Genomic DNA, 16,017 nt, shown 5'->3' on the forward strand with positions numbered 1-16,017 from the left:
AGTCCAGTCAGTATGATGATCTTGATTGTTTGCCTCTTGTGCCGAGGGAGAAGTGGGCATTCATTGTCGCTATCAACACCAACTGTAAGTGGTCGCAACTGCATTACATCAATAAGACTCTTTAAGAGAAAGAGGAGTACGATGCAGTGAAGTGTAAATGTTTCGGAATACTGTTGGACGTATATCCACAAGGCTACTTCAGTGTTGGTCTCCTGCATAACATCATGATTCGTCGAATCAATGAGACAGAGGCCATGAAGCACGAGCTATGGTTTGCCATTTGCAAGACCAAAGGGCGGATATCAAAGCTGGAGTTTTGCCTTATCACCAGATTGAAGTTTGGTCCAATGCCCGATGTGTTCATACGACCATACGAGGTTGTTGCGGACGAAATTTATGCCAGTACTAGAATGGCAGCAGAGCATTAAGCTATAGGAGTTGCTTGATACTTTTCGCGGAGGTAACTTTCAGCGACTGGGTGACTCAACCAAGATGGCACTTGTCTTGATCGCGAATAACATTTTATTCGGACAAGACTACCGTAGACTGGTGATGCCTTGGCTATTGTCATTGGTGGAGAACATCGACGCTTGGAATGCCTTCCCATGGGGTCATTATGTTTAAAAGCTGATCGAGGACTACCTTTTGAAGGGGTTTGAAGTGCCTGACTCAAACTCGCAGAAGGCTACTCCTTTAAGGTACAACATTTAAGGATTCGCGTGAGTGATACAGGTACTATCACTAAACATTTATCCGTTTCGTTTTGACATAAAAATTTATGGTTGCACTCGTTTATCATTTATAGTATGATAATGTTACATTTGACTTGTAGTTCTAGGCAATGAAGGCAATTTCGGCCTTTCGAAAAATACTTGCCCCCTCTAGTCCGAAGGACGTCTAGCCACGTATGTGCAGATGGAAATGCAATCAGAAGTCGAAAGACTTCTACAAAACAATTGAGAAGTTGGAGTCATCTGAGCAAGTGAGTGAACAGCTACTAATTTCTGCTGTGCATTTATGTAATAATTTTGCCTAAAATTTAATCACAATCCTTATTTTGCAGTTGTGGGCAGTCAAGACCTTGGAGCCCACCTTGGATGAGGCTAGCCGGGAGTATTTTGTGGACATTGATGTCTCGTTATCTGAGGGCCACCAGTACGTGCCAATAGGGCACTTGGAGGATCAGCCAAACTAGGGCTTAGGTGCTCGGGAATATAGGAGAAAATTAAAAGAGAATAGAGCCACTAGTGGCATCAAGCGAAGGCGCACCGTCGCTGCTTTAGTAGATGAGCTGTCAAGCCCTAAGTTGATGGAGGAAGGGGACAACCATGGCAATGGCAGTGAACAACCAGTAAGGACGGTTGTAACGGTTTGTGTTCAACAATTCCATATGTGATTATTGAATAACATATCTGTGTTTGCAGTTGGACCATGCGACGAGAGCTCCTCAATCATCGATAGGTCCTCCTCAGACGCACACTACTAACGAGCCATTGGTAAGATCGATTGTAATGGTTTGTGTTCAACATTTCTGCATATGTTTATCGAGTAACACAGTAATTTCTGTCATTGCAATTGAGGGAGGCGACTGTAACTCCTCAACCACTTATAGATCCGGCTCAACCGCACAGTGGTAAATAGCCGTCGGTATGCATTTTAAAGTTGTAACGGTTAATGTTCAACAATTCCTTATATGATTATTGAATAACATAGTAATATTTGTTATTACAGTTGACCCATCTGACAAGAGTCAATGACGGAGTAGTCACGAAGCATCAGCTGCGACGGATCATGCACTGACATAAAAAAGACTTGTCAGAGCTGAAGGCTTCGATTTAGTCAATAACTCTGGCCATGCAGACGTTTGAGGACCATGTCATTGCTCGTATTCTAAAAGGCCTGAAATCACAAGTAAAATATTCTATCTTCGCTTATATATTGGTCGTTTATGTTTAGTAGGTGTAGTTCTATTTTTTGTTCTCGGTTTATGGTATTTTATGAGATAACGGATTTTCCCATTTGTCTCGTTCTGTAGGGCGGTTCTTCATCTCACGATGTTGGTGAGGACGACGATGATGCTGATGATGGGTCACACTCACGATGATGTTGTTGGCTTTGACGGAGATGATGATATGGCAGGGGATGTGACCCTTCAATTAGATGATGCTGAATGAGTCCATGTTCCTTAAGTTGATTCGGTTATCGATGCATCTACGAGAAGGGAGAGGGACCTTCACTCACTCGTGGTTGAAAGAGCCCATGTTCCTAAGGCTGATTCGGTTATCGATGCGTCTGCGAAAGGGGAGAGAGACCTTCAGTCGCTCGTGGTTGAAGGACAACATCTTCTTGAGTCCTATGCAGTAGTCAAGGCAGTAGAAGAAGGGGATGGGAACCTTGCATCACTTCAGGTTGAAGGGGACCATCTTCCTCAAATCACTCTTGAAGCCAGCGGGACACGGTTGTTGTCAGCAGAGTCTGATGTCCATCATCGTGTAGCATAAATTTCAGACCCAACTGAGTAGGCACTTGTTAAATTGGTGAGCAAATACATGTCAAGCTCGTATGTCAACCCCTCAGTGAGTCGTCGGGATATGAAGGATGCACTGGTGCAAGCATGCGAAGCTTTCAAAAAAGACGAGTGTGCGAGGTAAGCTCATAAATAACATTGCAAATATTATTTTTTAATGAAACATTAATCCACAAGGCTTTTGAAATTCATTCTGTTACATATGCAAGCGTGACGTCTAGATTTTAAGGGATTAAGGTGCTAAAATTTTCACAATATTAGAGGATCCCAAAGAAGAAATGAGTAATGAACATATAGATGCATACCTCAGCGTACTCTGTAAGCGGATGACAGAGCCAAAGTTGAAGCTGTACACTACCCGTGCATGCGTGGTTGACACGTTATTCTTCTTAAATTTATCTAAAGATTTTTCAATTCTGAAAATACTAAGTTTGTTATTGCATTAAGTGTAAGCTAATGTATACATGTTTCACAGGACACCATCCATCTGCTACACACCGTATTTCCAACTGAAGATGCCCGATCCACTATGGAAATTTTGGATGAGTTGCGGGGGTACATGAAGGGTGAAAGGCAGACATACCGTAAAAAATGGGAAGATATCGATTTCATCATCGCACCTTGCAATGTGGGTGGGCATTGGGTGGTAGCGAAGATCGACTTGGTGAGGTGGACGATCAAGGTGGTGGACTCTGCAAGAACTTTGGATGCTAAGGATAACGGAGTGCGTGTGGCTCAGATGACACCTCTTACGACTATTATGCCAATCATCTGCCACCAAGCCAGATATTTCAACAAAACACGTCGGAAGATACGGGATTTGACGCCGATGCCATTGGATATCCGTTTGCCAAAAGCTAAAGTGCATCGACAGAACAATAGTGTCAATTGCGGTTTGTTCATGATAGGGTACATTGACGATATGTTGCAATCGAAAAATATCAGAGTTAAGCAGAATATGATTGCAAATATGTGTCGCCAATACGTTCTAGAAATTTTTTCCAACAATTGTGAGAGCGAACCCTGAACTTATCGACCGTTGTATGTACATCATTTTTTTGTATATACAATTAATTTTATTAATTTTAATATTCGTACATTTTATACGTTACATTCCCATTTCTTCTTCTTTATCAATTAAACATAAAATCAAGCTGAAAAGTGAAAAGCTCAAAATAGAGAGATAAACTTCATACTAAAAAAATCTAAAAAATCCAAATGCTAAAATTTTATTAATTTTGTGCCGTGTCACCCGTAAGATTGCAACAAGTCAACGTGTCACATCAGAAGTCTGCATGTACTCAGCATGTCACTACGATTGGCCCCTGCCGTGTCACCCCACAAGACTATAACAAGTCAGCATGTCACGTCAGAAGTCTGCATGCATTCAACGTGTCACCACAATTGGCCCCTGCCGTGTCACCCCACAAGACTGTAACAAGTCAGCGTGTCACGTCAGAAGTTTGCATTCACTTAGCGTGTCACCACGATTGGCCCCTGTCGTGTCACCCCACAAGACTACAACAAGTCAACGTGTCACACCATAAGTCTGCATGCACTCAGTGTGTCACTACAAGCATTTGCTCCCACTCAGCGTGTCACCACAATATGTCATTCACATATACCAATTACAGCTTAATCTCAACCCCCACACAAGATGATTAAAACTGCCACGTGGCATTTCTTTTATTAACTAAGCATAATTTAGATGAATTAATTTAATTACACGTGTTCTTTTTCTTTGTCTATATCTTCAAGGATAATTAATCTCTTTTGTTTGATTTTCTATATTTACATGTCATGGAACTCATATTATTAACAAATGGAATAATTTTAAATTAATAAATAAATTTCTTTTTTTTATATAATGAGTATTTTTTTATATTAAATATATAAATCTATAACAAATAATATTAAAGTTTATCCAATTGTTCATTAACATGAAATTCTATTAAAAGTACAATAATCAAAATAAATTATAAAATACAACAAATCCTATTGAATTTATAAATAAAAACTTTACTCTATTTTATTAATATATTTTTTAAATTAAAAATATAAATTCATGACATATAAATTATATAAATATAAATAAAAGTGCTTAGCCAATGAGATTCTTGAAACTCTACTTATTTTCATTTTTAAAATCGAAATATATTTGGCAAGGTTCGAAAAAGAAAATTGAACTTTGAGAATTTTTAATATTGAGTATGGATAAGCATCTAAGAGCTGGAATCACTCAAATAACAATTAATATATCAGGTTATATTATTTTTCTTATAACAGGTGTTACTTTTTTTAAACTTTCCTTAAATATCTAAAATAAAGTAATAATTACACTTGAGGTGGATGAAGTGAATAACAAGCAAGAAGAAAAACAGAGGTAGAGAGTATTGACAAAATTTAATTACTCATGAAATAGAAAGGAATTTGATTGTAAGAACATAAAATGTTAAATCAAGTGAAATAGAAAGGAATTAAATCAAATGAAATAGAAAGGAATTAAATCAAATGAAATAGAAAGGAATTAAATCAAATAATTAATTGTTTAATACAAGTGGTAATAAAATGTGAGAAATGGGGTAATAGTATAGGGACTTTGCAAGTCTATTCAGTATTCAAAATTATGGACAAAATGAAATGAATACTCAAATAATATATTTACAAAATTAAAAAAAATAAAGACTCATCTACAAGAAGAAACTAACAAACACTAAAAAATATGAATGAATGTAAGATATTGCAAGAGGAAATTGTGAGAAAGGTATTGCACATGGGTTACACATTTAGTTAGGTGGACAAGCTATCTTCATCCACAACACACCCTACATTTTCAGACATTGTCCTTCGTTTTGGACAGTTGTTGCCTGTGTGATTGGTTTGTCTACAACTTGAACATGTTTTGGGTTAGTGCACTTGTGGAGGCACCAATTGACTTGGAGATGGTGTCAGATTTGTGGATGGAACTGCAAATGGGGATGGGCAATTCTGTCTATTATGTCCGTACCTCTTGCATTGCGAACATCTTCGTGCTTGATTACCTTCACCAGCCGATGCAATCCTTCTCCTCTTAGGTCTTCCCGTTTGGCTTCGCCAAGGTAGTGGCAAGATGATAATTTGTTTCACATGAGGGGGGATGTCCCACTCACTAGGATGCCCTACCAGCCGAATGGATCCTGAATAACCCTCCACCAAAATGGTTGTTTTGTAGTAGTCAGCGCAGAATTCAATGGCTTCACGTTTACATTTATTGAAAAATACAATAAACTCAATCTTCAAGCACAATGTAAATGCTATGTCAATTAGGGTTCAAATAAGAAATAAAGGTATTATGACCTTATTGCTGCAATGGCTTGGCTGCATGGTAGTAAATCTGTTTGGAACTCACAACATGAACAAGTCTTCCTAGACAGGTTTACAAGTCCGTCCATCTTCCCGTCTTTAACTTCGAACTCCACTCAATTGATAAGCTTAACTACAAAGCAATGTGCATCATTGAACCATTTGTTCAACTGCCTGGCAACCCAAGGGCTGAGGGGCGTGGTGACCTTAACGGCCTCCTCGTACCGGTCATGGAACCAACGCTGAAACATGTCTTTGATGAACTCGATCAAAACAGTGATTGGCATTTGTCTTGCATGCTTTAAGCATTAGTTAACACATTCTGCAATGTTGGATGTCATCATTTGGTATCGCCTTGTAGGTGAACATGCACGTGCCCATCTCTTAGGCCTTATTTTCATAAGGTCAGCGTGGGCTCCTGCGTGAATCTGCTTGAGTTGGTTCATATGTCTATTGAAATTGGAAACCTTATAGCAATCTCGAGCAAGGGTGAAAATCATACAAACGTCGTTGCACTTGAACTTGTTTTTAAAGGTTTTTTTCCAAGTGGTAACGCATAAACCGTGGTGCGTTTCTGGGTATGCATTTTGGATTGCTTTCTTAATGTCGAGATACTGATCAGAAATGAACATAGTGTTTTCAAGACAACCAACCGCATCACCCAGCTTGCTAAGAAACCACGTCCACGAGTCTTAGTCCTTAACATGGCCAATGCCAAACACAACTGGATATACGCACTCGTTTGTATCTTTGCATGCAGCGACAAACAGAACACCCTTGAACTTGCCTTTCAGATGTGTCGCATCAATTATAACTGTAGGACGCATTACATTTCTAAACCCCCGAATACAAGCCTCGCATGACCAGAAACAATATTTAAATCTTGCTGCCTCATTAGTAGGCACTGCAGTCACTGTGTTAAGATTTTCTTATTCCAACATAAAAAAATACGAGGGTAGTAGTTGAAATGACTCCTCTAAGGGATCGAAAACAAGCCTTTCCACATACTCCTTCGCTTGCCAAGCTTTACCATACAAGCATTCCAATCCCCACTGAACCCTCATCTCACAAATTATGTCTTTAGGTCTCAATGCTAAACATAAGCCTGAAGCTTGTGTGACATAAGTTTACTAATTATCTTTGCACTCGTAGTTGGAAATCGCCTTTGCAAACCATCAACAATACAGGTGTGTACTTTGTGGAACGTTCGAACTTGCCAATATTCTCCTCTGTCAGGTAATTTCATTGCACGCACACTGAACTTGCATGCCTTTTCCTTACAACCAACCTCATAACGACCTTTACATGACCTTTTTACTCTTATCGCAAACTTCTCTTTTATAACCAACATGTTCAAAGCTCGTTTCAACTCAGCCTTCGATGAAAACATTATTCTTTTGTATAAGTGATCATCAGCACATGTCGACTCCTCAATGGTAATTGTTTGGGAGGAGAACATGTCTGCACTTGTAATTAGCCACGTACGAGATATCCTTGCATTTCCTATTTCCTGATAACTGTCACCGAGCAATGTATCAAGGGAACGATTCCTGTTCTCATCAGCGATGGGGTTATTGTATATGGGGTCATCGCATTATACATCTCCTACATCAAACCTCCAACAGGTTCCGTTTCACCTTCAACATTATTGCAAATTGAAATGTCACTATCATAAAGCCAGTCATCGTCTGAACTGTCATCATGCCATTGTTCAAGCCCATCATCTGAATTGTCATAAAATCTATCTTCACTGGTAGCAAACAAATCCTAATTTCCCTCATGAAATGCAGTATTATCCTCCAACATCACAGTGTCACCCTCTAACCTCACATTGTTGTCCTCAAGTGTCATATTCTCATTTGACAATGGCATTACACACTCTACAGTTTCACCCGATCGTTGCATTTGTTAGATAGAAGCAAGTCATTGGTTTGATGCACATCCTAATCGGAATTATGTAGTCAACTGTTCTATGAATGTTGTCTGTCTATCAGGCTACACAAACTCTTGTGCATACCTCAATTGCCATTGTTATGGGTTATAGACCGAATGCTGTGGTATAGGTGAAGCATTGTAAATCTCATTTTGATTGAGCTAGTTACCATGTTGTTCAACTTCTTCATGTGACATAACATTTCTTTGGCATCCCTTATTGCTGGCATACACAGCTGGAACATTCCTCTGTTCTAGTAAAATTAATGCAACATCCTGATCGTCCTTGATAATTGACCGTGATAGCTCTTTGGGTTAACTGATCAATGCATGTAACTCAATCTCGTCAATTTCTGAGTTTACCCCAACAACATCTTCCACCAGCTTCATTAAGCTCGCAAACAACAAATCACTCCTAACCCCCTACATTTGTGACTCACCACACTTGTAAATGCCATCCACCCACTGACCATCGTGTCTTATCACAAGTCACACAATTGGAACCCTACTGAAATTTTGAAAAAAAAATTTGTCAATCATTTTACACAATACATGCCGTGTTCAAAAATTTGTCAGTCAATACATTACACGCCATGCATATAACGTAAAATGTTGTAGCACGTCATGCATATAACGTAAAATGTGATAAGACGCCATGTATATGATGTAAAATGTGATAACACGTCATGCATATGACGTAAAATGTGATAACACATGATGCATATAACATAAAATGTTGTAACACGCCATGCATATAGCGTAAAATGTGGTAACACGCCATATATATAACGTAAAATGTGATAACATGCCATCTATAACGTAAAATGTGGTAACACGCCATGCATATAACGTAAAATGTTGTAACACGCCATGCATATAATGTAAAATGTTGTAACACGCCATGCATATAATCAATGTCATGACACACTAAACTAACGCTAACACATGTTATAGAGGCATGGCGTGTAACAATTCTGGGCAATGTTTCTAATCCATATTTTAATTTACACCAAATGTTTTAGAAATTTAAGTGTGTTGCAGTAATAAACCCAATAACAGGTACCTTAATGTTATCTCTGCTATAGGTTCTGTTAATCTACGACAACATGGCTAGATGCCGAGAGATAAACCACAGCCCGATGACGATGGTGCTCAACAGAGAGTTGATAGAGCTCATATAGTTCAGAGATCTGAGAGAGCTTACAACGATGGTGTTGAACAGAGAGTTGGCAGAGTTGAGACAATTCAGAGAGTTGAGAGAGAAAGATGGCCGAGCTCAAACAGCTGAGCATTTATTTTTAATTTTTTTTATTTTCTCTCTAGCGGGAAGGAAAAAACTCAAATAGCTGAGCATTTATTTGAAACGATGTTTTTAAGGGCATTTTGGTCTACTCATGCTTCTTTTTGGCTAGAAACAGATAACTTTATATGGGTGGTTATTTCTGAAATCACCTTATCACGAGGTCCTTTTCTCACAATTTCCTCTTTTAATATTTATTGATTTGAAACTTGCTTAGAATTTTGAAAATAAATCACCTTTAAAGCATAAGCACATAAAATACCAACAAATTCAAATTTCTTACAACTACAAGTGATTGTTGAATTTAACAAGTCAAATATAACTGTATGATTACAAGGTTTTTCTAAAGGAATGACTTTGTAACTAGTATTACTTTCAACAATTTCAGTAGTGTACAACTCACAATCCCAAGTAAGTCAAAATTCATTAGAAAATAATTTAAAAACTATTAACATATACACATATGTTGCATACTTTAATATCTCCATTGGAACTAGCAAACATGGCTTGCTTTAATTGTGTTTGTAGTTAGCTTTCAACTCCTCGTAGCATTTATTAATCAGTAATCTCTATAAGTGATGAAAAAAGTGTAACAAATCATAATTATAGCCAATGTAATTTTTTATTTGGTTAATACTCTCATCGCTTTGAGTAGTGGACATATATGCACAAAACGTTTGTCTTCCATAAACTAAAGTCCATTTTTCTTTCAACTTAGATTGTCATTGCAACCAACTATTGTCTTCCAAATTTTGTTTTACAATCCTATGATCCCATGCATTTAGAAATCTTCCTCTTCGTCATGATCATAAAAACAACTACTAAAATCTTTAGCAAAACTATTAAATCTCTCAAATGCATCACTGAGGTGTTTCACTACATTTTGATATACGTTCCATTCACACAAATAATGATATGTGTCTGACCATTGTGAAGCAAGCATTTTCGCCATTGCAACATCTTGATCTATAAGAATAGTCATTGGCTTTTTTCTAATATTATTTTCAAAATGAATCAAATAACCACATAAAAGTATCACATGTTTCATCATATATAAACGTTGCGCCGAAGATATCACTTTGCTTTTGATGATTAATAACAACGAATAATGTAAAAGGTCTACCATCTTTATTTCTTTTATATGTCATAGCAAAACATAAAACATTTCCAAAACATTCAAAATCTAATTTCGTCCTCCTATTTATCCTGAAAAAATTTGTTATGAGATCATCAAGATCAGCCTATTTAGCATAAGAAAAATTAAGATCATCATGTTGCATATTTTGTAAATACTCCAAGACACCACTAATATCTCCAACTTCAATTGCTTTTGTTCTCTTAGAACACAAGCAACTATTATAGTCCACAAGTATAAAGCCAAGATTCTCAAGTCCATCAACTTTTGTTGCCAAAAATTGAACACTCTCATTTGATGTTATTCCAAAGCAATCAGTAATTTCAAAAGTTCAAAACTTGAGCAGGATTAATTGCCATTTGAGATCTTAGAAACATAAACTTACGAGAAGAAGCTAATGGATGTGTCTGCTCTGCAATAAAATTTGTAAAACGTGAATTTACTGTTATATCGTGAAACTTTTAATATAAATAAGCACCCAAATCTTGTTTTCGAATAATGATTTTTTACATCATCATCTTTTTTATCCTTTCTTCAAGTTCCTTGACAAGAAAAACAAAAAACCCTATTTACCCAATTACCATACTTGTCTTTAAGCCCTTTAGTTCATCGAATACTAAATCCTACTTCTTTAGCATACTTGTTGTAAAAATCATAAATATCTTCTTTGGTTTCAAATTTCATTCCAATGTTTAGAATAATTTCTTCTAACATATATGCAGGAGCTGATATCATAATATTAGCATCAAAATTAATCTTGTTTGAACACTTATCTTGCTTTAGATTTTGCTTTCTATTGATTTGATTGATGGCGGAATATCATCTGCTATAAATTTCAATTTTCGACACAATTGATCTTTATTCATTATATTTGTAGTTGTTTATCCATAACCTAAAAAAAAAATAAACAAATTTAGTTATCTTTTAAATTAGTAAAAGGCTGAAACCCTTTTTCTAGACAATTTCATTCCATATACTTAAAAATTGATTAATTAAATGACATCACTTGGAAAAAATAGACCAAATTTGAATTTAACAATATATACTGTACACATAAATTTCGTGTCAAAAATTAGATTGGAAATTCAAAGACAAATGTCAAATTTATTTTAGACGAGGAATTCTACAATCTCTCATATTCTTTAAAATAAATAATATCCTCTAATTAATTTCTTCACACTTCACTTCAAGGGTCTCCACAACTTGAGCTCGAATGAACATGATATAGCCTAATCTCAATATTCTTCATAATTTATTCACATCTTTAGATCTTGAGACTTGAGTCTTCCAAAATCTTTTCATTCTAAATTCTTCAAAATTCTAGAGACTTTATTCTTCATATTTTCCGTCTTGAACTTGTAAGTTAGTAAGTTGGAACTCTGGAGAGGCTTTGGTTTTTCATAATTTCATTCTTGAATTTGTGGGTTAGAACTCCAAAAAGGCTTTGGTTTTTCAAATCTTCCTTCTTGGACTTGTGAGAGTTCTAGAGAGGCTTTGATTTTTTAAATTTAATTCTGGAAATGCTTTGGTTCTTCAGAATCCCCATTCTTAGACTTTTGGGAGAGGCTTTGGTTCTTCAGAAACCTCATTCTTGGACTTTTGGGACTTTAAAGAGGCTTTGGTTCTTCAAAATCTTCCTTTTTGGACTTGTGAGAGTTATTGAGAGGCTTTTGTTATTCAAAACCATCCTTTTTGGACTTGTGGGAGCTCTGAAGAATTTGTTCTTCAAAATTTTCTTCTTTCCTAATAGTCTTCTAGAATTTTGGAGACTTTATTCTTTAGAATCTTCTTCTTTTCCCAATTGTTTCCCAAATGGTTTGGAGGAGCACTAAATTTTAGTTTTAGATAAAGACTTTCATGAGGATTTATTCTCCTTGAATTTATCTCTAAATTACTTTAATTTAATTAGAAAAGAATCATGATGACTCATAGATGTTCTTTTGATTGGTCAAATTTTGAATTTTTGAGTGTTGATTGACCGAATTTATGTCTTATCTCAAAATTATCTAAATTTATTTAGAGATAAATTAAAAGACTAGACTTTGATTTTATCTCCAAATTACCTTAATTTTTAGAAACAAATTAAATGACCAATGAGTAAATTTTAATTTTTCAAATTCAGATATCATCTCTAAATTATCTCAATTTATTTAGAGATAAATTAGATAACCAGTTGGTGAATTTTTTTTGAAACGTTAAACTTACTCCATTAAAACACTTATCACATCACAAAGTATAATGCAAGTTTGAAAGTTACAATTCATCTGCTAATACACTAGTATATTTGATTATTTACTCATCAAATGATCTTGATTCTTTTTTGCACAGATGTGACAAGATAACGATTGAAACGAACATTCAACTAAGACATCACTAGGTTGAATAGAAAAACCTCAAAGAAAACAAGGTGAATTGAAACTTTATATGGTATCTTTAAGTTATCTCAAAAGATAAATGTATGACTCATAAGTGAATTTTAATTAGTCCAATTATGTGTCTTTAAAATAATTAGTTAATAAATTAATTACGTTATAATTAATTATAAGACTATCTTAAATTATGTCTTCAAGTCCACAAATGGTACATGATTCGTCTTTGAAAAACTTTCTTCAATTTACTAATTTTTGACATGTGGCATCTTGTAATTCGATAAAAAAGATTTTCTCCTTTTACAAATACCCCATCAAGACTTGTTTCACACATGATGAATATGACAAGGGAACAAATCTTGAAATTTAATTTTGTTTTCACGCCATATTTGCTTGGATACGTACTAGCCATGTTATCTATATGCTTAAAAAAATTCATGACCATAATTCTCCAAAATAAAAAAATTTATGACCAACTAATAATATGCCCTCATCTTTAGCACACTTTTGTCTCATCTAATCTCAGCAACAATTGAAATTATAATTCATACATGATAAAATGCAATTTTGGCATATTTTCTCTTGACACCCATTGAAATTACACTTCATTCTTGAGACAATTTTGTCTAATGCAATCTTGGTAATTTTTTTTAGACACCAATTGAAATTACAAGCCATCCATGGGACGATTTATCTCATGCAATCTTGGCATTTTTTTATTTGTCTTGACACCAATCAAAATTAAAATTCATCCATGAGACAACTTTGTGTCATGCAAACTTGGTATTTTCTTTTCTCGGCACCAATTGGAATTAAAGTTCATCCATTAGACAACTTTGTGTCATCCAATTTTGGCAATAATAGTTGGAATTCTTCCATGAATAAATCATTTAACTTGCACTTTGAATTTAACTTAAAATATGCTAACTGATTTATTAGTAAAATTCTCCTCCAACTAAGTAGTGAAGTCCTTAAGTAGTTAGGATTAGGTATTTATTATTTTTACTTTATAAAAATAGTGTTTCTTTTGCCAATTTTCTACACATCCAAATCAATCTATGTATTTCAAGCTTTCAACTAAATAAGTTGGCTATCATCCTATTACAGAATTCTTCTTCTTCTTAAGTTAGGTGATGCTACCTCTATTTTTTCTTTATATTTTGTTAGAATTTCGTTTTTCTTCTAACAACTTAATGTTCTTGATTAGGTTGCCAAAAACAATTGCATCAAGAAAAGCTTTTGCTACCTTAGATTATTTCAAAAATCTTCTTGTTCTTGTCTTTGTTCGAGCTTGCCATTATCCAATTCTTGCCACATTAAATATTCATACAAAACTTATTTCCAATTCTTAATTGCCATCAAAACACTACATTGCCACATTAAAATCTCATGTTTTGTTTCAATTCTTGGCTTTGTTTGATATCATGACTTGTCACATTAACCATGCATCTTTTTCCATGCCAAGCTAAATACATTTGTTCTTTTTTTAAAATCTAGACTTGCTAGTTAAGCTTGATCTTTTCACCGTGCAAGGTTAATTACATTTGTTCTTTGTTTGATATCTTGATTTGTCACGTTAACCACGATCCTTTTGCTACAATTCTTTTTGGTTAATGTTGCAATGTTCTTGCTTTTTTTTTTCTTGGTTCCATTGCTTGTTATGTTTGCTATTTTTTTTTCTTAGTTGCTTTGCTTTGTTAGAATTCTTTTTCTTGTTTTTTTTTTTGCTTTAAATCATCTGGTTGATTGCATTCTCAATGCTACATCTATTCTTTTTTAGTTTCTTTGTTGTATTTTTTACTTTGATTTCTTTTCTGCTGTAATCTTTTCCTTGATTTCTTTTCTGTTTCAATTTTCTTTTGTTCCATTTTTTTTTATTTCTTTTATTGGCATTTTTCTTTCTTCACTTAAACTAACAATTTGACCTTCTTTGGCAGTTAAATCTTAAATCCATTAGTCTATACTCAAGCCAAAAGTAAAGGCAAACCATTTATTTTCTTTGGAGCCGATACTACGTTATTTTTTATCACTTCAAGCTCATCATAGTGAAAGAAATTAGAAGAATTAAATTATGATGATAACCTTGGTAAGTGCTCATTATAGCACAAACTAAAGTCAGAGTGGAAGAAATTGAAAGATTCTTAATGATAATGATACCTTTGGTAAGTGCTCATTATAGTACAATCTAAAATTGCAACGGAAGATATTAAGAGATTCTTTATCACAACGATAGCCTTAGTAAGTGCTTACTTTAACACATACAAAAATTGAAATGGAAAAATTAAGAGATTCTTTATCACAATGATAGTCTTGGTAAGTGCTCATTACGGCATAATCTAAAACTGTAAACAAAGAAATTGAGAGATTCTTCATCACAATGATATATAGCCTTGGTAAGTGCTCTTTCCCTTTCTTGAAATTGTATGACCTCTAAAAAAATTTGGCACATGGATTTTTACGCTATTTTTTGGACTATCTGGCTCTCTAAGAATGAGTTGGTCTTCAATGGGAAGCTTTGGGACATTTATCAAATTTTTGATGTCATTAAATTGAAAGTTGGCTGGTGGTCTAAAGCTAAATGGCAATTAGAAAATTTTTCTATCCTGGATGTTATGAAAAAGCGCATTCGTGTAAAAACTACTGTGGTGGTGAAAAAAATAAGTCAAAGCTTGACTAGGTTAAATCGTGTAATGGATGCATAAAGCTTAATGTGGATAGGGTTGCTAGGGGATGTTCGGGGAAGGTTGGGATTAAGGGTGCTTTGAGAGACAATGATGACAATGTTAAGATCCTCTTTTCCAAATCTGTTAGTGTTGTCAATTCAAACTTGGCTAAAATCTCTACTATTAAGGAAGCTTTTTTTCTTTTTGCTGCTTTCTCCTAAGCTCGCACTCATTAACTAATTATGGAATTGGATTTGTCTAATGCTGTTAAGTGGTCCAATGACCCATCTTTACTCCTTGGTGGAAAATAAGTATTCTATGACTGTTGAGCAGCTTGAAGTACAAACTTCTTAAATGGTCTGTGATTCACATTTCGAGATTTCCCTATCAGCTTGCTAATCGCTTGGCCAACAATGATGTGGATCGTTCTGATGATCTTGTTCAGATTTTCTGTTCAACTTCTTGATTAATTCCATATCATTGTCTGCTTGTGGATTTTTTATGTTTACTGTGTTTTTCTTTCTACTGCAATTCTCTACTGTTTCTACTTTTTTGTCATAGGTTTGATCTTTTATTTTTGCTGGTATTAATGGATGATGGATTATGTTATGTGTGCAACACTAGGATCATTATGTAGATTTTGGGGGTTTTCATGCTGCCTGTTTGAATTTTTGTGTCCTATGGATATGTTTTTGATGCTATACAAGGGTGTTTATATTGGGTTTGTATGTTTATTTATAGCTTTGAAC

This window comes from Theobroma cacao, chromosome 1 (assembly GCF_000208745.1).
Source record: "Theobroma cacao cultivar B97-61/B2 chromosome 1, Criollo_cocoa_genome_V2, whole genome shotgun sequence".
In the NCBI taxonomy this organism is placed as follows: Eukaryota; Viridiplantae; Streptophyta; class Magnoliopsida; order Malvales; family Malvaceae; genus Theobroma; species Theobroma cacao.